Consider the following 25,418-nt stretch of genomic DNA (forward strand, 5'->3'; position numbering starts at 1 on the left):
CAAATACAAAATTGTAGATGTTAAAGATAAACATATATATCATAAACTGCATGTAATTGGGACAAAAATACAAATTTATTAGGCAGAGGGAAGCCAGTGTTGAGTTTATATGGATTTTCTTACATATTCATTGGGTTTAGTTGAATTAACAGTATGTCCAACTGTAAAATAAAAAAGGAAGTTAGAGATTCTCAAAGAGTATGTTAAAAAGCAATGTTTCATGAGAGATTGTGTAATATATTTTAGTACTCCGGGAAACAGAACCCCTTGTAACTAGTCATTCTAATTTAAAACTTACCTACTTTTGTCTTTGGTTTTTATTTTCCAGGGTACGTTATCTGCAAAATTACTTTATTTTTTGTTTTTTGCTTATTATTTTATTCTATTAAAGTAACTTTAAATGGCTTTCTTTTTCTCTTGGTAAAATATCTTTCTGGCATTGATTGAGTAGCCTTCTTACAGGTTAAGGACCCCATTCCTGCTGCTTTCTCTGCACTGCAGACTAATTTCCCTCATTTCCCAATAGGAGAAAGCAGCCAGTACACCTGAGGTGCTGCTGAAAGGTGACCCAGACCCTTCCTGTCAAGCTTGTCTTCCACACAGACACTAAATACTGTTGTTGCGTTGGAAAACTGACATCCTTTTCTTCTTGACCTCTTCCAGTGATGGTTTCCCTTTGCATAAGATGTTAATTTTATTTTGACAGTAAAGAAACTAGTTCTTGTATTATAAAACATACCAATTTCAGTCTGTGAGTATATTTAATCCTTGAGAGAGCAGAAATCAAGGCCCCATTCTATTATGATTGAGATACTATAGGAAATATACAGATATTGAGGAAATCACAAGTTGGATAGCTACCGTGCATAAAAATTTTTTTAATGGGAAGGTAGAGGCAAAATCTGCCTTCAAGAAAAAAAAAAAAATAGAAGCTTTCAGATAGCACTTAAGTCACAGCAAGGGGCAGGACCTTGCACACCATTCTGATTTGAACCCAGCAACACAATCTTAATAGGAGATAGTTGTCACCTAGAAGTTCTCAGGGAGAACAAGAAATTGGACCAAATAGGTAAGTATAGTAAGAAATATAATGAGGAAATTTCCTTTCCAAGTACAAAGAAAATAAAAAGACTAAAACCAAGCTAATAAACGAACACCAGATTGGCTCTGCATTGGTTCTGAGTACTGAAAATAATTTCAGGATTACAAACTCATTAGCATTTTCCCTCCCATGGTATCAGGAAGAAAAATAAGTCAGAAAAACACTTCATTACATTTGACATTTACTAATGATGATAGAAGGTTATATTTGAAAGAAAAGAACATTTTATAATGTCAAGTGCCGCTAATGTAATTAAATGCAAGCAGTCTCAGAAGGTAACTGACTAAAATGGTACCTTTCTCAATTTGCTAAGAAAGATGGCTCCAAGCCCTGGCTTTGTGCTCTTCCTCTGATGGGTTGATTCTAGTAACTGGGGATACCTACTGATTTTTTATAAATGTAGGCTTCTGGTGATTGAAAAACACAACTGGAAATCTCTTGCAGAGAAATGAGGGATAGACATATGATTTAAAAATGAAAACTTTCTTCTGTGAGAGTTAGCTTTCATTTTCTTCCCTTTAGTTGGTTTAAATATTTTGATTTCTCAATCATGTTTTTAGTAGGAGTTTTTGGCTTTAATGATAGGTTTGATTAGCAAACACTTGGATATCTGTCAGAAAAGAACTAAAAAATGGAAGGCATCAGCTGCTTGATAAGTAGTAGTTAAGAATATTTTCAGTTTGAATTATTGTCTTGTCTTTGTTTTTGCTTTAATACTTCTTTCTCTAGTGAAACATCTTATTTTTTAACTGTTATGTACTGTATCCTCAAACCCTTCTGAGGTCACACGGAGATAATATGCAGTTTTAAGTCTGAGGAAATAGCTTTCATTGTAAGGTCTGTGTTATACTGTAATTCTATTTTTGTTCTGGTGGCTATTTCTCTCTGTATTGGATTAAAGGGAAAATAGAAGTAACCGTTAGTAAAGAAACATAACTCAAATAACACTGCCACAATCAAAATGCATTTATTGATTGTCTAGACAGAGAAAAATAGATCGAAGGACAGACAATCCGGGTACATGATAAAGTAAGTAATTTTTATAGATGGAAAAAGCAAATCAAAACACATTGGTGTTAACTGATCAACGAAGTTATTTAATTAAACTAAAGAAAATTATATGTAATAACTCAAAGAGGAAGTTAATAGAAAAGGAGGATGAGTACATTGCAACCTAAGACATACGACACACGTAAGTGAATTTCTAAATAGACACAAAGATGTGAAATGGAATAAACACTAAGTCATTTAGCATCCAAGCAAGTGGTAATCTTTTAACTTGTACTTTGCTTCCTCTTGCCTTTAGGAATTATTTTTAATCATCAAAGGAAGACTAAATTTTGCTCAGTGTGGTTTACTATTAATACTGACTAGTAGATTGATTGATTCAATAAATTTAGTGAGCGCCTATCACCAGTTACGGACTATGATATGTATGTATTAAATTTATTTTATTTATCGTAAACATATTTTTGTATATTTTAAAATTCTACACATTAAAAATATTTCATTAATCAGAATATCATATTCCCTACATGTCTATAAAACATTAGGTAAAGTCACAAAAATATCATTCCTAAAGAACCAGACAGCATAGCAATTTAAGATCATAAATGAGACCATCTGCTCAGCGGTGAGGTTCTCTGATATGTCATAGCCACTGTTCTGAGTTGTATAATGAAGTCCTAAGCCCTAGAACCTATAAATGTGACCGTATTTGGAAATTGGATCTGCAGATGTAAGCAAGCCAATCTGAGTTAATCCTCCAACTAGTGTCCTTATGAGAAGAGGAAATGGACGCATACAACACACAGAGAAGGCCACACGCAGGTCAAGGCAGAGATCGGGGTGATGCTTCAAGCCAAGGAATGCCAAGGAACACATTCTCCCCTAGAGCCTGACAGAGAGTAGGGCCGGGTCAAGACCTTAATTTAGAACTTTAAGCCTCCAGAACTGTGAGACAATACATTCTATTGTTTTTCTAAAGACACTCGATTTGTGGTACTTCATTATAGTCACTGACCCAGTGTGCAATCTTCATGATGAGGGCGAAAGCAGTATCAATTTCAGAGCTACCCACATACCCACTGTCTGCTTTACAGAAGAGAGGAACAGAAAATTAAAGGTAGTCTTATAGAGAAGCCTAAATAATCTTACTGTTGGAAACATGGAGGATCTTATGCTCAAATGCATTACTCTATTCCATTTATGTAACACTAATTTGTCCAAAAATAAGTGAGCTGATATATATTAATGTTTTAAAAGAGTAGACCACTATATATATGTATATACATATATATATGTATGTATAACGTGTGTGTTTATATAGTCATGCATACATGCATATATGGTTATTAGAAGGACAGAATAGCATTGCTTGAAATGACAAAAATTATATATTGCTTCACATTGAAATTTCATCCCCAAATGACAGATGTTGTTACAGAAGAATCTAAAGTCATGATGTGTATGCTGAGACAGGCCCTGGAAAAATAACAGAAACAACAAAATGCTAATCATTACACATCACTCTTTTATATGATGCTACTTCCCGCCAAGGTGTATTCATTCTTTCATTTCTGTAAATAGGCAGGCATATAGCAGCAGCAAACATAGTCTTATAAAAATAGTAAGCAAAATGGGAAGCTTAACTATTTTATGCTTTCTTGTTTTGTTTATTTTCAGAATGAAATAAGAACTTTTTTCCTTATAGCAGTTAATCTTCTTTTAAATAAAATGTACAAACCACTTTTCCCTACTGATCTTACAGTTCGAATTCATTTACACACACTTTGTTACACAAACCTCTGTAAATCAAGCCCATATTTTAGAAGAAAGTACTAATAAACCAGCCTTTAAATAGTTCTTCAGTTAATTTAGATGTTCTTCCTACCTCTTGTCTTTTATGCAGTCTTTACACACCAGCAGATTTCATTGATCAGATTTTCTTGTCATGATGTTTAGCTTTGAAACACCCAAACCTTCATTTTATAGTGACATCCACTTCTAAGTAAAACCTAACAAAATAAGCCTGAAGCAGAAGGATAAAACTTGACCTATTATTTCTTGGCAGTGTTACCATGGCAATTCATCTTTCCCAGGAGAGAGGAACAGTCATATGTAGCTCTTTTACAGAGGGCCTTTGACTCCATTGTCAGTGAAACCTTAACATATCTACCAATTGTATGTTTCTGCTCATGAAAGTTGGAGGCACTTTTCAGTAAACTCTATCTAAATGCTCAGATGAACTCTCCTCAAGACCCTATTAAAACTTGCAATCAAAATTATGTAAAGGCATCTTCACTCATTTCATTTAAGGGTTTGTTTTCTAAGAATGGTTAACACAAAGACAGAGAAAAATGCTGTTTTTGCTTTCTTTCTAATTAATCTTTTTTAAATACTTCTTCCCAGTGGGATTTTGATTATGCTCAACTTTGTCACAAAATGGGGTACAAATACTGAAATTCAGGAGGCTCAGAGCTTTTAGTCAAAACTGGTGGTTGTATTTCTTCACAGAACACAATTCAAAGTACTTGCATTAGATCAAATGCTCTATTTTAAAGCAGAAGAGGCTTTTGAGTGGGACTCTTACTGTTGCCCTCGGTGTGGGAGCCCAGGCCCCTTGCAGAGGGATGCAGCTTTCACTCACATAGCCACATGCCAGGGGCTGGTGGATGGATGTCTGCTTACGCAATGGAATTACTGATCTGCACTTGTGCAGGGTTATCTGCAACCTGGAGAGAGGTAGCAGGGTCAGAGAGGGGGCTGCAAGAAGTCTGAGTTCCCACTGATTAGCATGGTTAGGTCATACGAATTTCCATGGATCAGTAAACACCACAGCAGGTAGCTGCACTTGAGACATCTTGTCAGTAACGGCCACCGCTGCAAGGACTGCCTCCTGATGAGGTGTGGGAGGCTGTGAGGTATACTAGCAGGGGCAAGAGGGAGCTGAAGGAATGTGAAAAGGAAGGCAACCTGAGTGAATCTTTCCTGTCTTGGCACTGTGCAGAGGGAGAGCCCTGCCGGGCTCCCTGAATATTCTACATAAGGGAACCAGTGTTCATAGGTCCATCACAGTCACACAGAATATGCAGGTGGCAGGACAGGTTTAGCAGAAGAAAACTGCAGGTCACACCCAGTAAAGTAGAGTCATCTGCCCTCTCTTTGTCTCCCAGCCATCCTTGCCTGACACTGAAGAGTAAGAACTAGAAAAGGAGGGATAGAAGGGGTGAAAGGGTGGATCAGATCCCTCTTCCTATTAAACTAACAGGCCCTCAAAAATGCAACCACATTTATGAAAAGGGAAGAAATCAAGTGTTAAATTGGATAAGAAATGGCATTTTAAATTAGGCTCTGAGCTTTTGTTTTTTAATAGACCTAATTTTTTTTAGAGTAGTTTTTAGGTTCATAGCAAAATTGAGGGGGAAATTGAAAACTTACCAATGAGTCCTCTGTGCCTACACATGTGTAGCCTCCCCATCATGAACATCTCCTGCTGGAGGAGTACATCTGTTACCACTGGTGAACCTACATTGACATGTCATTATCGCTCAAAGTCCAGAGTTTACCTTTGGTTCACTCTCGGTGTCACACATCCTGTGGGTTTGGCTGGATGTATATGACATGTGTCCACCATTACAGTACCATACAGAGAAGCTTTACTGCCCTAAAAACCCTGTGCTCTGCCTGAGCTTTTTAATTTTTTTAATAAGAGAAAGTGACTGGAAATGGGATCTGTTCAAGCTGTGGTTTGGGGATGGGCATAGGATATTGAGCAGAGTATGACTAAAAGCAGGGTTTAGATATTAATAATACCAATGTAAACCATTTAACACCAATGGGTTCAGACCTTTCACCAAACTAATCAACAATAAAATATACCAAAAACAACATGAGGAAGGTAGACTTAAGCAGGATTTTATACATTTCAAAAACACATTCACATAAATCACTTACTTTAACTATTCTGAGGTAATAGACCTTTTTATAGATGAAAAAACAGAAATAAAGAGGTTGGGCAACAGCAGAGCAGTGAAAATTGACAGGAGTCATAGCTTTCCTCACGTGAATTAACAGTCTAGTCCTCCCTCCAAATTCTAGGCTGAATATTGAATAATTTCGGTTATATTTTTTCACTCTGGCTCTGCGTTTACTGTTATCATTTGGCTGTTTAACATTTGTCCATTTATGTGCTTTTGATTTGTCAGCTTCACTATTTCAAATTCCACTCATCCTCAAACAATTGTAGCTGTGTCTAGTCCCAATGTACTGTTGAGATTATTCAAGCTTTTGCACGGAGAAGAAAACCATCAACAAAACAAAAAGGCAACCTACTGAATGGGAGAAGATATTTGCAAGTCATACACCCAAGAAAGTGTTAATATCCAAATGTATAAAGAATTTACACAACATATATATTTTTTTAATCCAAATAACCTCTTAAAAAATGGGCAGAGGATTGAATAAACATATTTACAGAGAAGACCTATGGATGGCCAACAGGCATATGAAAAGATGATCAACATCACTAATTATTAGGGAAATGCAAAATCAAAATAACACTGAGATATCACCTCACACCTGTGAGATTAGCTATTATCAACAAGACAATAACAAGTGTTGCCAAGGACATGGAGAAAATGGAACCCATGTACACCATTGGTTGGAATGTAAATTGGTGCAGTCACTATGGAAAACAGTATGAAGGTTCCTCAAAAAAATTAAAAGTAGAAATACTATACCATTCAGCAATTTGACTTCTGGGTATTTATCCAAAGTAAACAAAAATGCCAATCTGAAAAGATATATTCATCCCTATGTTCATTGCAGCATTATTTACATAGCCAAGATAAAGAAGCAACCTAAGTTTCCATTTATTATTGATGAATGGATAAAGATGTGATTTTATGTGTGTGTGTGTGTATGTGTGTGTGTGTGTGTAAAGTGGAGTATTATTCAGCCATAAAAAGAATGAAATCTTGCCATTTGCAATAACATGGACAGACCTAGAGGGTATTATGCTAAGTAAAATAAGTTAGACAGAGAATAACAAATACTATATGTCACCTATATGTGGAATCTAAAAACATAACAAATGAAGAAAACAAAATAGAAACAAATTCATAGATACAGGAAACAAACTGCTGGTCACCAGAGGAGGGAATGGTTGGGGGACAGGCAAAATAGTGAAAGGGATTAGGAAGTATGGACTTTCGGTTATATAATAAATAAGTCACAAGGATTAAAAAGTACAGCATGGGGAACAGAGTCAATAATATTGTGATAACAGTATAGTGATAGACAGTAACTAGATAGTAACTAGATTTCATAATGTATAAAAAGATCAAATCACTATGATGTATACCTGAAACAAACAGGATATTGTATGTCAATTATATTTCAAAAAAAATATGGTTATTCAAGAAATTGTTTTTTCTTAAGTCTAGGTCAAGGTAAAAGAAAAAATAATCACCTAGGATTTTTCTTTACTGCCTTATTTTTACTGTTATTAACAATCACAGCTTTCTCTACTCTCTAGAGAAAATGTCATTAGTCTAGGATGCAGGCCTAGTAATTTCAAGAGGGAAAAAGTTGCATAAAGAAGACAGTCTGTAAAGATTAAATATATTTTTAATAAAATATATTTTATTAAAAATAAATTAAAATTTCTTCTTTAAGAAAAGAAGAAAATATAATTTAACAGAGCGTCATATTGGAAGTCAGGAAATCTGGGTCTGGTTGAAAATCTGGCACTTTTTAGCTGTGTGAACTTGGATATCTCACTGGCCTGTCTGGGTTTTGATTTCATCATTTGTAAATGAGAAACCAAATTTTCTGGGTCTAATTCAGTCTGAATTCACAATATGTCTTCAAATATATTTTCCTCTCTCATAGAAGTTTTGATCTAGTGCATCAAAATCTTTTTACTGGTACAACTGGTCCATTCATATTTACCCTGATTAACACTATATATGCTTACATGTTTATCTTGTTTTATATTTGGCTTCATTGTGCTATAATTCTTTCCATTCATTTTTCTGCTTTCTCTTTGATTGGCTGAATGCTTTTTATATTTCCAATTTCATTCTTCCTTTTATTAGTTATACTTATTATATATAAAGTGAATATTAAAACTTCAAAATTTATATTTAAAATAAAAGTTTAAATATTTCCCCACATTAAAATAGTTAGAATAATCTGTTATCCCTTCTCATTTACATAATGTTGTCCAATGTTCTGTTTTTTAATACTATTTTTGACTTTTAACCCCCAACCTAGATATTCTTTTATAGACACTATTTGTTTATATTTAATAAAATAAAGTGAGTTTCCCTGCTCACAATTTCTTCTTTAATATCAAACTACCCTTCCATATTTCTGAAGTGAATTTTTTAGAAATTCCATTGATGAAGATCTTTTGATAGTAAGTAGTCCCCTCTTTTATGTTTGAATATACATTTATTTAACTCTTACTCATTAATAATGTTCAGTAGGGTATAAATTCTAGTTATATTTTATCTGTTCTTTATAGCATTATTCCATTGTTTATAGGATTCAGTTGATACATTAAAATATATGCTGCTACTCAAACTATTATTTCATTTTAGGTAAACTCTTTTCTCTGAAGCTGCTATTAAGAGATTTCCGCATCTTTAGTGTTCTTCAGTTTCACCATCATAGAGCTACATTTAAACCCTTTTATTTATGCTGCTTGAAGATTATTGTGCTTCCAATTTTGAGGACTCTTGTCTTTTACAATTCTAGAAAAAATGAAGTCACTCATTATCTCTTCAAAATACTTCTCTCCTATTTTTTTTATTTCTTTGTTTTGGAAGTCCAGTTAGATGCCAGATAGGGTGACCACACATCCTGGTTCACCCAGAATGTCTCAGTTTATACCTTGTGGTAGATCAATGAACATTTAATTCATAATTGAAACCAGGTCTGCATCTATAACACAAATTAATAGTTTCTGACATGGTTTATAGATTCTTGTCATATTACTACAGTCAGTTCTAAAGAGTTGAAAAAAGGTTTGAAAGAGTTCTAAAGGTCATCTGAGTCATATACTGCAAAATTTGCTGATTTTAAATGAAAACAGAACTGGGTGTCAAAAAGCGGTGGCATGAGTTTGCCTCTAGAATAGGAATGTTTCTGTGTCTTGTGCACTCTCTGCCCTGTTAAATCATAAGGTTAGCTGCTCAAATTATTTATTTCTCTGCTCAGCTTTCTTTTATTACCCATGTTGAAGCATGATTGTGTCACTCACTCATTGTGATATGATGTTGACATCTGACTCACTGAAGTGTTTTGTTTGATTAACATAGTATTTAAAATTTTTAAGCCAATATTTAAGAATTTGGAGATTTTTACACAGAAGCCCAGATTTCTAATTCCTTTTGAAAAATTAAAGAAGAATATTTGTTGAATAAGAGGAATATCAGAAATCTTTGTTTATGCTTGGAAATATTATTCTCTTTTCTTGTAAATATTTCTTTTAAAAATATGACAAAAAAAAAGATGGCGGCATGAGAGGAGAGAAAGAGGCTTCCTCCTAAAACTAGATACAATTAGAAAATTTAATTGGTGCAACTAATCCTGAGAGAGCAACAGGAAAGAGGACAAGTCGGACTGCACAAACCTGGAGAAAAGAGCAGACCTCAGTGAAACGGGGTAAAGTACCAGAGCTGCGGCTCCACGGGATCTGAGCCCCTCCCCAACCCCAGCTCACCAGCGGGAGGAAGAGAAACAGAGCAGGGAGGGAGTGGAAGGCTTGGGACTGCTGAATACCTAACTCCAGAGATCTGCGCTGGGATCACAAACCTACATTTCACGGTGCTTTCGTGAGACTCGCATGACTACCGGGTTGGAAAGTTAATACAGGTAGAGTTCCTGGGGAGACTTGGATTCCAGCTGCTTGTGGAAAGCAGGGATCCATATCTGGCTGCTCTGGGACAAAAACTTATACCTGTGTGCCCGGCCCACTGGCTCAGGCAGTGGAGACAGGCACAGGAGCCAGGAGGTGGGAAACAGCTCTTTCCTACCCCCAGTACTGTTCCCCTGCGAGCCCTGACATTGCTTCAGGGGCTCAGCAGCTCCATAATAGAGCTTCTGGACACTAGAGGGCACCATATACAAACATGAAATGCCAAAGGAACCTTGTCCAGAGTAAAATTGTTAATACAACTCCCGAGAAAGATTTAAATGATATGGACCTCGTGACTCTTCCTGAAAGGGAGTTCAAAATAAAAATAATCAACATCCTAATGGAGGTATGGAAAGACATCCAAGAACTCAGGAATGAATTCAGGTCAGAAATCTAATCGTTAAAGAACACGATGGAGGGTATTAAAAACAGGTTGGATACAGTGGAGGAGACAATAAATGAAATAGAAACTAGAGAAGAGGAATACAAAGAAGCTGAGGCACAGAGAGAAAAAAGGATCTCTAAAAATGAAAGAATATTGGGAGAACTGTGTGACCAATCCAAGCAGAACAATATTCACATTATAGGGATACCAGAAGAAGAAGAGAGAGAAAAAGGGATAGAAAGTGTCTTTGAGGAGGCAGTTGCTGAAAACTTCCCCAATCTGGGGAAGGAGATAGTCTCTCAGGCCATGGAGATCCACAGATCCCCCTACACAAGGGACCCAAGGAAGACAACACCAAGACACATAGTAATTAAAATGGGAAAGATCAAGGATAAGGACAGACTGTTAAAAGCAGCCAGAGGCAGAAATAAGATCACATACAAAGGAAAGCCCATCAGACTAACAATAGACTTCTCAGCAGAAACCCTACAGGCCAGAAGGGAGTGGCATGATGTATTTAATGCCATGAAGCAGAAGGGCCTGGAACCAAGATTACTTTATCCGGCAAGATTATCATTTAAATTTGAAGGAGGGATTAAACAATTTCCAGATAAGCAAAAGCTGAGAGAGTTTACCTCCCACAAACCATCTCTGCAGTCTATTTTGGAGGGACTGCTATAGCTGGATGTGTTCCTAGGGTTTGATAGCTGTCACCAGAAGTAGTAAAATCATGGTAGGGAGGGTGGAGCAGCTGATTGTGAGGTAAATGCAATATTAAATTGACTATCCCCAAAGCCAATCAAGGGATAGAGAAAAAGTATAGAATCTGATACCTAATATATAATGAATGAAGGAGGAAGAAAAAGGAGGAAAAATAGAAAAGAACCTTTAGATTGTGTTTTTAACAGCATACTAAGTGAGTTAAGTTAGACTCTTGGATAGTAAGGAAGGTAACCTGGAACCTTTGGTAACCACGAATCTAAAGCCTGCAATGGCAATAAGTACATACCCATCGATAATCACCCTAAATGTAAATGGAATGAATGCACCAATCAAAAGACATAGAGTCACTGAATGGATAAAAAAACAAGACCCATCTAAATGCTGCTTACAAGAGACTCACCTCAAACTCAAAGACATGCACAGACTAAAAGTCGCAGGATGGAAAAAGATATTTCATGCAAACAATAGGGAGAAAAAAGCAGGAGTTGCTGTATTAGTATCAGACAAAATAGACTTCAAAACAAAGAAAGTAACAAGAGATAAAGAAGGACATTACATAATGATAAAGGGCTCAGTCCAACAAGAGGATATAACCATTATAAATATATATGCACCCAACACAAGAGCACCAGCATATGTGAAACAAATACTAACAGAACTAAAGGGGGATATAGACTGCAATGCATTCATTCTAGGAGACTTCAACACACCACTCACTCCAAAGAACAGATCCACCAGACAGAAAATAAGTAACGACACAGAGACACTGAACAACACACTAGAACAGATGGACCTAATAGACATCTAAAGAACTCTAGACCCAAAAGCAACAGGATACACATTCTTCTCAAGTGCACATGGAACATCCTCCAGAATAGACCACATACTAGGCCACAAAAAGAGCCTCAGTAAATTCCAAAAGACTGAAATCCTACCAATCAACTTTTCAGACCACAAAGGTATAAAACTAGAAATAAATTGTACCAAGAAAGCAAAAAGGCTCACAAACACATGGAGGCTTAACAGCATGCTTCTAAATAATCAATGGATCAATGACCAAATTAAAATGGAGATCCAGCAATATATGGAAATAAATGACAACAATAACACAAAGCCCCAACTTCTGTGGGACACAGCAAAAGCAGTCTTAAGAGGAAAGTATATAGCAATCCATACATATCTAAAGAAGGAAGAACAAACCCAAACGAATAGTCTAACATCACAGTTATCAAAATTGGAAAAAGAAGAACAAATGAGGCCTAAAGTCAGCAGAAGGAGGGACATAATAAAGATCAGAGAAGAAATAAACAAAATTGAGAAGAATAAAACAATAGAAAAAATCAATGAAACCAAGAGCTGGTTCTTTGAGAAAATAAACAAAATATATAAGCCTCTAGCCAGACTTATTAAGAGAAAAAGACAATCAACACACATCAACAGAATCAGAAATGAGAAAGGAAACATCACAGTGGACCCAACAGAAATACAAAGAACTATTAGAGACTACTATGAAAACCTATATGCTAAGAACCTGGAAAACCTAGAAGAAATGGACAACTTCCTAGAAAAATACAACCTTCCAAGACAGACAAAGGATGAAACAGAAAATCTAAACAGACCAATTACCAGCAAAGAAATTGAAGTGGTAATCAAAAAACTACCCAAGAAAAAAAACCGTGGGTCAGATGGATTCACCTTGGAATTTTATCAAACATACAGAGAAGATATAATACCCATTCTCCTTAAAGTTTTCCAAAAAACAGAAGAGGAGGGAATACTCCCAAACTCATTCTATGAAGCCAACATCACCCTAATACCAAAACCAGGCAAAGACCCCCCAAAAAAGAAAATTACAGACCAATATCCCTGATGAACATAGATGCAAAAATACTCAATAAAATATTAGCAAACCGAATTCAAAAATATATCAAAAGGATCATACACCACGACCAAGTGGGATTCATCCCAGGGATGCAAGGATGGTACAACATTCAAAAATCCATCAACATCATCCACCACATCAACAAAAAGAAAGACAAAAACCACATGATCATCTCCATAGATGCTGAAAAAGCATTTGACAAAGTTCAACATCCATTCATGATAAAAACTCTCAGCAAAATGGGAATAGAGGGCAAGTACCTCAACATAATAAAGGCCATATATGATAAACCCACAGCCAACATCATACTTAACAGCGAGAGGCTGAAAGCTTTTCCTCTGAGATCGCGAAACAGACAGGGATGCCCACTCTACCCACTGTTATTCAACATAGTACTGGAGGTCCTAGCCAGGACAATTAGACAAAACAAAGAAATACAAGGAATCCAGATTTGTAAAGAAGAAGTTAAACTGTCACTATTTGCAGATGACATGATATTGTACATAAAAAACCCTAAAGACTCCACTCTAAAACTACTAGAACTGATATCGGAATACAGCAAAGTTGCAGGATACAAAATTAACACAGAGAAATCTGTGGCTTTCCTATACACTAACAATGAACCAATAGAAAGAGAAATCAGGAAAACAATTCCATTCACAATTGCATCAAAAAGAATAAAATACCTAGGAATAAACCTACCAAAGAAGTGAAAGTCCTATACCCTGAAAACTATAAGACACTCTTAAAAGAAGTTAAAGAGGACACTAACAAATGGAAACTCATTCCATGCTCTTGGCTAGGAAGAATTAATATCGTCAAAATGGCCATCCTGCCCAAAGCAATATACAGATTTGATGCAATCCCTATCAAATTACCAACAACATTCTTCAACGAACGGGAACAAATAGTTCAAAAGTTCATATGGAAACACCAAAGACCCCGAATAGCCAAAGCAATCCTGAGAAAGAAGAATAAAGTGGCGGGGATCTCACTCTCCAACTTCAAGCTCTACTACAAAGCCATAGTAATCAAGACAATTTGGTACTGGCACAAGAACAGAGCCACAGACCAGTGGAACAGATTAGAGACTCCAGACATTAACCCAAACATATATGGTCAATTAATATTCGATAAAGAAGCTATGGACATACAATGGGGAAATGACAGTCTCTTCAACAGATGGTGCTGGCAAAACTGGACAGCTACATGTAAGAGACTGAAACTGGATCATTGTCTAACCGCATACACAAAAGTAAATTCAAAATGGATCAAACACCTGAATGTAAGTCATGAAACCATAAAACTCTTAGAAAAAAACATAGGCAAAAATCTCTTGGATGTGAACATTAGTGACTTCTTCATGAACATATCTCCCCTGGCAAGGAAAACAAAAGCAAAAATGAACAAGTGGGACTATATCAAGCTAAAAAGTTTCTGTACAGCAAAGGACACCATCAATAGAACAAAAAGGTACCCTACAGTATGGGAGAATATTTTCATAAATGACAGATCCGATAAAGGTTTGACATCCAAAATATATAAAGAGCTCATGCTCCTCAACAAACAAAAAGCAAATAATCCAATTAAAAAATGGGCAGAGGAGCTGAACAGACAGTTCTCCAAAGAAGAAATTCATATGGCCAACAGACACATGAAAAGATGCTTCACATCACTAGTTATCAGAGAAATGCAAATTAAAACCACAATAAGATATCACCTCACACCAGTAAGGATGGCCACCATCCAAAAGACAAACAACAACAAATGTTGGCAAGGTTGTGGAGAAAGGGGAACCCTCCTACACTGCTGGTGGGAATGTAAATTAGTTCAACCATTGTGGAAAGCAATATGGAGGTTCCTCAAAATGCTCAAAATAGACTTACCATTTGACCCAGGAATTCCACTTCTAGGAATTTACCCTAAGGATGCAGCACTCCAGTTTGAAAAAGACAGGTGCACCCCTATGTTTATTGCAGCACTATTTACAATAGCCAAGAATTGGAAGCAACCTAAGTGTCCATCAGTAGATGAATGGATAAAGAAGATGTGGTACATATACACAATGGAGTATTATTCAGCCATAAGAAGAAAACAAATCCTCCCATTTGCAACAACATGGATGGAGCTAGAGGGTATTATGCTCAGTGAAATAAGCCAAGCAGAGAAAAACAAATACCAAATGATTTCACTCATCTGTGGAGTATAAGAACAAAAGAAAAATTGAAGGAACAAAACAGCAGCAGAATCACAGAACCCAAGAATGGACTAACAGTTACCAAAGGGAAGGAGACTGGGGAGAATGGGAAGGTAGGGAGGGATAAGGGTGGGGAAGAAGAAAGGGGGTATTATGTTTAGCATGTATAATGTGGGGGGTGGAGGAAAGGGGAGGGCTTTGCAACACAGAGAAGACAAGTAGTGATTCTACAACATCTTACTATGCTGATGGACAGTGACTGTAATGGGATTTGTGGGGGGGACTTTGGGTAGGGGAGAGCCTAGTAAACATAATGTTCTTCCAAAAAATAAAGATAATTTTGAAAAAAAATATATTTACATACGAAAAGGGTATGTCCACTCTTTGAAACAGCTCATGTGTACATGAAGGAATGCTTACGTTTTATTTTAAATACAAATATGTGTCAACATAGTCCTCAAAGTATGTTTTAAAGAACTAATTAACATGGAATGTCTCCTAAATAATTTTGTGGATTAAGTAATGAAAGGAAATCTAAAAAAGTACTTAATTGCCATATTCATAGTAAAATTTACAAAGTGGTAATTTTTGTTTTGTTTTGTTATCCATAATTAAGGTAAACTTTATTTTAAATACTGTGCTTGGGACAAGAATGTTGCTTGATTACTTTTGAGATATTCTGCAAAGCAGAAGAAAAATATTAGGACAGTTTCCCATGTAATACACTCCTTCTTAGACTGTTTTTAAATGCAGTTACCGTGTATGCTTGTAAATAGTCAGTGAATTTGCACTAATAAACCCCTTCATTGGGAACAAAAAAAATGAAATAAATGGTGTCTGCATTGCTGTGTTTCCACAGAAGGTTGTAGTACCCAAGCTTTTGGTTTCATGTTTTCATGCTCAAAAGAACTCAAGTATACCTTCAAAAGAAATAAAAATATCCTCTTAAATGGCTATTCCTTTATTCTTCTGGATTGTCTTTATGAAGAACAAAATTAATTCTTAACTTAAGCAATTTAGTGCCTAGGTGAAATTTACATTTGGGCTCAAAATTTATAAAAGGAAAAAGTCAGGTTGTTTTAACTAATCAATATTCTGCCTGAGTTAACTTCTTGTTAGTTAAAACTAACCAAACATTGGAAATCTATATTCTGAACATTGTGCTGATACTGAGAAAAATACAGAATAAGAATCCCTGAGATGTAATTTCTAAGTCAAAGAATTTACACTTCCCATAAATTGGTAAAATGAAGCAGGTAAAGCAATCTGAGAACTTGACTGTATTAGAAGTGTTTATTTTATGATGTGTGCACTAGAGAAATCAAAGAAGGGGAAGATTGAAGTGGGTTGCAAAAAGCTTCAGGAAAAGGTAAGGCAGGTCCCCAGTGCTGGCTATGTTCTGATCAGCTGAGGGAAAGTGTTAAGCAGATAAACCACTATCAGGATGATGGGAAAGACACAGAAGTGAGTCAGGGAGTGAAGAGACTGGCATTGATGTTTATCCTTTGTAAACTTCTCTACTGCTTTCCCCTGCAGGGACTAAAACAATATTTATCTTTAAGCATTGCAGAAAAGGCTTTTGTTTGGCATCTGAGAATTCACCAGGGACTGCAAATGGACAGTATGATCAGCTCCTTCTTCTTTAGCTATAGTAGTAGGGAGGGAGGGAGAAGTGAAAACAGATTCTTTCTTCTTCCAGAGTAGAATCCATAAACTGAAATGGAAGAGAGAAAATGCAATCTTTGACCCAGTACCACCTGGATTAAGTAACTAAACCTCTCTGAATTTTCACTTTCTAGCTAAAATAGGGATATTATTAGCTAACTCCTCAAGGCTGTATAAGCATTACATAAATTAACAATTCTAAAGGCTTCTTGCATATACTAGGTGCTCAATAAATGGGACTTCCTTTTTTTCTTTTTTCTTGTTCCAAAAGTAGCAATGTGTGGAGGAAAGAACAAAGGTTTGATGTTAGAACACTAAGGTTCCTACTCTAGCTCTGAGACTCACATGCTGTGGGGCTTTAGAAATATCGCCTTACTTCTCTACACATCAGTCCTGATTTTCTAAATGAAATTAATGCCTAATGCCCAGCTGCACTGCAAGCTGCAAGTGAGAAAAGTTTCATGGAAGCAATAAAATGCTATAAGTAGCATCATTATTTTGATTATGTTAACAGTCAAGAATCGAAGTTAGCATGTCAAATCCCAACAGGAAGTATATGTTAATATGCAACTGGATTGTTCAGCACAATATTATTCCTTATTTATCCCATCCCCAGGGCAGGAGAGGAAATAAAGATACTTGTCCTTCAGAATCACCCAGAATCTACCTGCTGTCATTTTCTCCATGCCTCCTAACAAAAAAAGAGAACAGAATCCAAACATGAAATACACAATTAAATCTCTATTATGACTATTACTTGATTATGCTTACTGATTTCTATAAGGTCTTTTGCGTATTCTTATTTTTATGAGTGTGTTGATCCTCATTGAGACAAAAGGCCTAATGACATACAGTGGTGTTTCAAGGTTAAAGCAGTGACTCCCACATCTCAAACTATGACTCACTGTGTCAATAAGAATCATTCAACAATAAGTATTATGTTCAATGAATCAAGTCTCTAAAATATACAAGAGACAACGGGAAATTAAAGTGTAGAAATGAGATGCTAGAGAAACAGAAGTTGCTATAGCATCTCATTACATACTCCATAGAGAGAGAAAGAGCAAGCTGGCAGCAGGCAGCTGGCTGTGCAGCTGACATGGGCACCAAGAGACAATAACTGCCTGGCTCTGGGAGGAGTACTGGAAAGCCGGGAGAAGAGATAACAGAGAAAGGATGTTTACTTGGGAAAGGCTTCTTGACTTGACCAGAAGTAGTATGACTGTCAATAATAGCATATAGACATTTCTCTTTGGTAAGACAAATGGGTCTAATACATTTGTTTCTTTATAAATAACCTTCATCTTAAACATTTTAAAAAATACAATAAGATGATCCTACATCAAATGGAATTTCTAAATATCAAAGGCAATTTTGAGTTGCTGACTTCTGTTTCACAGGCTGTTAAGTAGGTGGAAAATATTAAGCTCATTGCCTGGCATTCAGGGAATCAAGGGCACTCATCTTGGACCTCACACAGCAAGGGGCACCTTCATACATGACCTTCATGATGTCACATTTCACACTATGCAGTATCAAATTTTACAAGGAGCAAAGTCATCCAGGGCCTCCTAAGATCTATGGTACTTGAAAATAAGGTTTCAAGATCACATTAGCTAGGTAGATGGTAAACCCTGGGTTTTTGCCTACATTTTTTGGTTATGTTGAAACCAATGAGAGATGGCTTCAGTTGCTACTTAAGCTATTCTTTCTTTTCTGTTCAGTTCTGATCAACACCAATGTAGAGCTGAGTCTGGTGCTTGGCTCCATAACTGCAGAACTGAAATGGGAGGTGGAAGTCAGAGGCCAACTATAAAGATTATTATAGAGTTAATGAAAGATGTGCCTGTGGAGAACAACTTAAGGAGGCTTTATTAAGCCTCAGAAGTCTTAAGAGTGACTTCCTACAAAAAAGGAATACAAAAACCTTTCTGACAGAGCAATGGAAGGGGCTATTTTCTAAATCTCCATTCACGATGGGCCTGGACTTTTTGGGGCAAATGGGACCAGACCACTGCAGGGATTGGGGAGGCTAGAAAGGCAGACAGCCTGTTTGGAGGACTGGGCTGTGAGTTGTGGGCTCTCCTCTAGGAAGGTAGGCAGGCCAGAGTTATGGGGAGAGAGCCCTGGGAATTCAGGGCCCCTTAAACATTGTTATTTTGGGTAGTGCTTTGGAAAGGGATAAAATCTGACCATAGAACCAAAAAAAAAAAAAAAACCCAGAAGCTAAACTCATATTAAAACTTGATAAAATCTAAATCTAGAATAACATCTCTACATAGGGGTTAAATCCTCTACTGTCAGAAAAAGCAAATTTCCAAGAGTCATTACAAATAAACCTATCACATTATTTGCAGATCAAATGAAAAAGAACCTGTACTGAATTCTGTGAAAAAGAAAGCAGACAGGAGATTTATACCATATAGAATATTAAGCACATACATTAGCACTTTAAAGAAGAAAATTTAGCTAGGACTAAGAAAGCCATTACTGATGGGGGAAAAAAATCCCATGTATAAAGCAACATTTAGTTTTTATTTTTCATAGTAAAAAGTTACCAGAATCACTGCATTACAAATAGACCAAATAGACCTAAATCATTTTTCCCACATTTAAGTTTCACTGAAAACATGGCTGCTGGCATGAGAAGACTAAAAGGGCATTAGTATTCTGACTGTAAGTCAAATTTCTACTTTTCAATGCAAAAAGTTCTTTTAGAGCTTGTGTGTCAGACAAATATATTGCTCTTAGGATGTGAACAGACTCTATTGCTTGAGTAAATTGATAGCAGAGTCAGGGAGCAGGTGCCCCCGCATCTACTGACCCTTCTCCTACAGGAAAGACAGAAACTTCTCCAGCTGAGCACCCCCCAGGCAGAGGATGCCAGGCATGATGATCATACTGTGCTAATAAGGTCAGGGTCTGATCTCCATGTGTTCTTTGTTCTGCCCAACTACATGCTCAACCTGGTAAGTTATTTTACAAATGTGAGAGGCAAGTGGATGAGCAAGGGTGTAAGGCTGGTTTAGATCCATCATCTTTGATAGAAAGACAAATGAATGGTTCTTTATATCCAAAGACTACTTTAAGCTGCTGAAGAACATGACCATGTGGGTCAGGGTTTTTTCCATTTTGGAGCCAATAAGCAATAAATTCCAATGCAGCTCAGAGTTGGCTTGGAGGGGGAAATATAAAGAAGAGTTATCCCTCAGTTTCTGGGAAATTTTAGGAGACATACTTTCTTACATGCAATATTTTATATATCAATATATTTCATGTTTATGGTTTGGGTTTCAAAGTTGCCAAGAAATTCATATACATATGTACACACATATATAAATTTATATAATGTTTAAGTTATACATATATATATAGTATATTGGTGTATAAATAGATCCGATTTTTGAATTGTCACTTTTGTCAAGGACATGACTACAAACAATTGTTACTCATTCTTATTTAAATGAAATGGTAAGTGGCCAAGGAGTGAAGATATCTTAAAGTTTGTCATTCTTTGCTAAAATGCAATCTCTTTTTTCTCAGGTAGAAATGAGATCACTGCTATGGTCCTGTAATTCTGCTTGAAGCTGACAGGCAAAAATCTCTGAGCTTTAAAGCGTCTTTCTGCCAGAAGACCTACCTCAGTATAATGTTTCCAAGGCAATTAAAAAACAAATAGAGACAAGTAAATAAAAATTGAAAGTTGCCATGGAAAGAAAAGCAAACAAATAGTGACTGAAATATTCCCCTGGGCCTTTATCCAAGCTGCTTTTTGCAAAGGGATGAACATCCTTTGCCTCAGTGGTGAAAATAATTAGAGATATATTTGATCAAAATAGGAAATTTCTTAAAAAAAAAAATGGGTTGCTTGATGCAATAGTGAGTACTTCATCACTGGACATGTTTGAACACAGGCTGGGTAAGCAATGTTAAGGATATTGTAGAAGAAAGTTATGGATTCTGTAAGGAGTTGGACTACATAACCACAGGACTCCAGAAGGAAATTGTACATGGTGTCAAAGTTATAAAAAGTGGGTGTCAAGGTTAATGTTTCTGATAACTACAAAGAAGGAGAGAAGTTACTAAACATCTGGAGCAATGTGAGGAGCTCCAATTTTAGACACATTTTAGCTCTAGGTGGAAACTCCTAAGCAGAGATGTTCTAAAACCAAGTCTGTATAAATAGGTATGCTCTCATTAAATTACAAATCTATTTTCTCTTCTAATAACAATTTTTGATAACTGGCTTTCTGCTTTTCCTAGCATAAAGTTTCAATGATTCCATAAAGAAGATGAGCTATTTATCTGTAAGTAAAAATACAAACTTAGGATGGATCCTTGAGGCAATAGTTGAAAACTGTGCTTCTTCAGAGAGTGTTCAAACTATTGCCTCCCAAGACTATTGTCCCACAACTTGTAGCTGAAATTGACTGATCTCTCTTTCTAACTAGTGAAATAGTGAAGCTTACCATCCAAGGTGTCCACTATAAGGTACTTCTTAAGCAAAAAATGTTTCTATACTTGATGTTTCCTTTACACTTAATCCTAGATCATTCAGCGGTTGCTTGCACTAGATTATTTTAATTTTTAAAAAGTTGTCCCAAGTATCCCCAAAACCATCAGAGAAACATTGTAAGAGTCGTAAAATCACAATTTTATATTGAGGGCACCAATGATATACTATCTAGTTCTCCTATGATTCAATGAACTACAAGGCTACTGTGAGCAATGGCAGAGTCAGAGGAGGCGGACCCGCCAACACAGGATCAAATGCAGCCGAATCTCCCGATCATAGGAAGTTGGAGACTTCAGGCAGAGATAAGCACATTAATATGTAAAATTTAATTTGATCCATTTCCAGAAACAAGTTGAATTAGGTTAGGAACAATAAGGCCCCTTACCAAAGACAGGAAGAGAAGGAGGGAGGGGGGGAGAGGGCGAGAGAGCATGTGGGGGGGGTGGACAAAGGTGACTGGGAACAAGTTATTTTATTCTAGGTGTCCTTCCATCAGTAAGTCCTCCCATCTAGTTCTACTCCATAAACATGGTTTCAAGATACTTATATTCCCTCCAAAAGAAGACTCCTCTTTAACCTTCTTAATATTCACTGAAACACAAGTTTATCTTATCTTGGATTCTGAATTCAAGTACTTCCTCCCTTGCTTCCTAATAAATCAAAAATCCCTATGCCACAATAGCACAGTCATCAAAATTTTTAAGAGTTCAGAAAGAAAGCAAGGTCTTTGTAGATTTCCAGTAATCCCACCTAACTGTTAAATTGCAAAGCTCCTGACCATAAGACAGATGAATCTAATTCACATTTGGACAGGACACTTCTCTCTAACTGCCGCAATAAAATTCACTCATGAGAAGCTGTTTTTCTCCTGAAGGTAAACATTGCTTTGCCTACTTAAAAAATAAGAACTTAAAAAATGCACTATGTGATATGTAGTTATTCTGTTAGTCTGATGTTTATCTAAAAGTATTTTGAGAGCAGAGATTCAGTTGACTTCTTTAAAAACCACTAGTTCAATCTCAAAGTGAGGTCCGCAGAGCACCTACATCAGAATTTCTTGGAGGGCTATGTGAAGTGCAGATTCCTATGCTTACCACTTTCCTACTGAATCTGTCTTTAATGATGAATATCTTTCTACCTAACATATAACATGATGTCATAAATTACCAGATAGTTAGAAAAACATTATTGAAGACTGAAGAAAAAAACACAGGATCATAGTGATTGTCAAAAATAATAAATTATGATATCCTTTGCTTTGATGAAATTGGTTCTGAATATAATGCTCTGAACATAACATCCATGAAATGGAGCAAAAGGAAACTCATACCATTAGCTACTTGCTTGCAGTCCTCTCTGATTTGATAACTCGGGTTTCCTATGTTATTAATTAATGGTGAGCACAGTACATCCAACAAGTCAGCCTTTCTGATGCTGAGCAATGGGATTCCCACTCCTAATTCAAACTGGAGCTAAATATCTAGCTAGAGAGTGAATGAAGGCTATAGCGATGAAAAAGAGGAAGCACTATTTCCCCTTTAGACTTCTGAAAACACAGCAATCAAAATAATTTGAGTAAAAATCTGTTCACCACATCCCTTTTTTATGACTGCAGCTCTAATGGAACAGAATTCCAAAACCAGATACATTCAGCATAGATCATTTGTACATTTTTTGTTTGATTTTTATCTATTTTCTCAGCAAGTTTGATGTTTATAATAAATATTATGATCTATAATCACTATGCTGTGCATTAAATCTTCAGGACTTATTTATGGCCCAGCTGCAAGTTTATACCCTTAAACAACATCTCTCCCATTCTGCCAACTTCCAGCCCTTGGTAACCATCATTTTAATCTCTATTTTTATGAGCTCGGCTTTTTTAGATTCCACATATAAGTGGTATCATACTGTAACTGCAAAGCATTGTTTTTGTATATCTTCACAACAAGATTCTCAGGGCTTTCAAGAATTCTGTGTTTGAGATTATATTCAGCTATTTAGATTACTTTTCACCTCACTAAACAAGTAGAACTTTTCTTCCTTTCTGGAAATAGAGATATCTATGCAGTTTATTCTATCAGAGTCCTTTAATTTGGAGTTTTCACTGCTTCCTCTTATCTGAGTAGACCAGCAGGCAAACTTAAGAATTAGGGACCACAAATTACATGCAAATCCAAGCAGTATGCAGTTAACAAAGGAGATTTCATGGCTCTGCAGTTTTCATAATTACATTACAGGCAGGTATGTTTCTCTTTAAACTCCAAAATGTGTTTTTAGAAAGAAATTAGCTTCAAGATTTGTCATTAGAAAGTAAATAACCAAGGATTAAAATGGTATTTACTGTGATGAAACAGTGGCTTGAAATAAGTGGTTCAGCAGCTATAGTAAAGCATGCTCCTGTCTGGAAGAAACGAAAGGCTTTGGCCTTAGAGTCAGAAGTACTGTCCAGGCAACAGGCCTAGACAAACTCCCTCTGAGACTTGGGGAAGGTCACTTCATCTTTTGAGTTTCTTTATTTGTTATAGTGATATGACTGAATTCTTAAGGCCTCTTTCAATTACAAAGACTCCTAAAGTTAAGTCTTTCTAAAGGAGTATATTTTTCAGGAGAATCTGCATTAACAAAGAAAGCCTCTAAAAAGCTATTCAGTACATCGATTTTTAAGAGTTTTATGAATTGCAGCACAGTGATTCTCAAACTTCACCATGTATCAGAACTTGTTGAAGTAGCGATTCCTGGGCCTCATCATTAAAGACGGATTCAGTAGGAAAGTGGTAAGCATAGGAATCTGCACTTCACATAGCCCTCCAAGAAATTCTGATGTAGGTGCTCTGCGGACCTCACTTTGAGATTGAACTAGTGATTTTTAAAGAAGTCAAGCAATTTCTTCAAATCCTGGCTTTATTCCTGGAAAAAATGTCTCAAGATATTAAGACACAATCATTCCAAATAAAAACGTTTGCCCTCAGAAATATGATTATGAAGGAATAAATGTGATGTTATTCCTCATCAAGGGAGTTCAAATTTGGCTATCCCATACTATTTCTGAATTATCCCTTTCTTATTCCATTAAAAGTTATTTATATTTGTCCTCCTCATGGAAGTCACCTTTAATAGCCTGAGTATTTGTTAATTCAACATATAGGTTGCCCTGGATTTTTCTGTCAGAAATCTCTGGTTCTAATCTGAACCCACCATCCAGGTCAATGTGAAGTCTATTCCCAGCATGTTACAAAATTCTATAGTATGATCCTAGTTTTGTTTAGTAAAGCATATAGATCTAGATGTCAAAAAAGATTAACTGAAAATGTATAAATATTAGTAGTTTTCTTTGGCAGGTTTAAAAGTGGGTTTTATTTTCTGTTTAATTCTTCTTATTTTCAAATTTTTCAACAGAAGCTATTGTATCTTTTACATTTCCTTTCAAAAGAAAAAAAAGAAGGGAGAAAAGGAAGAAAGGAAGGAAGGAAGGAGAGAGAAGAAGGAGAATGAAGAGTAGGAGGAAGAGGAGATGGTAGGTGTGTGTATGCAGGCATGACAGAGAGACACCACCTGGCAAGTGCTAAAACAGAAAAATGATGGGCATCTGGAACAACTAGGTATACAGATGTGGTAAGTGTGGTTGCCTAATTGCTTAGAGAAAGTCAGTGAAGACTTCCTAAAGAAGGGTAATGCTTTGAACTGAATCTGTCAGCAGATAATGGTTAAGTAAGTTTTGCAGGAAGAGGGATAACCTATAGTACATAAGGGCATAGGAGAAAACCTTCTTGGGACCTATAAATAGTTTGCATGGATGGAACACACACAGTCTACATTGCAGCAGCTTCTAAACTGTGGCTTGCAACCTACTAGTGGGCCAGAAAGTCAGGGAAGTGGGTCATGGACAGCATTTTAGAAATGAATAGGGTATAACAGAAAATATCAAAGTACATCACGCATAATAAGCGTCATTTTGTGGAGATTTTTTTCTGTCTGTGGGTATATGTGCAAAATGGATCACAATGTAAAATACATTTTTT

General features: G+C 36.2%; 1 protein-coding gene across 2 annotated transcripts in view; it reads right to left on the bottom strand.

The window, feature by feature from the left end:
- Positions 1–25,418, bottom strand: part of RAB3C (RAB3C, member RAS oncogene family) — a 281,831-nt gene that overhangs the window by 158,104 nt on the left and 98,309 nt on the right. The window lies entirely within an intron of this gene.

This window comes from Manis pentadactyla, chromosome 2 (genome assembly GCF_030020395.1).
Source record: "Manis pentadactyla isolate mManPen7 chromosome 2, mManPen7.hap1, whole genome shotgun sequence".
NCBI lineage: Eukaryota > Metazoa > Chordata > Mammalia > Pholidota > Manidae > Manis > Manis pentadactyla.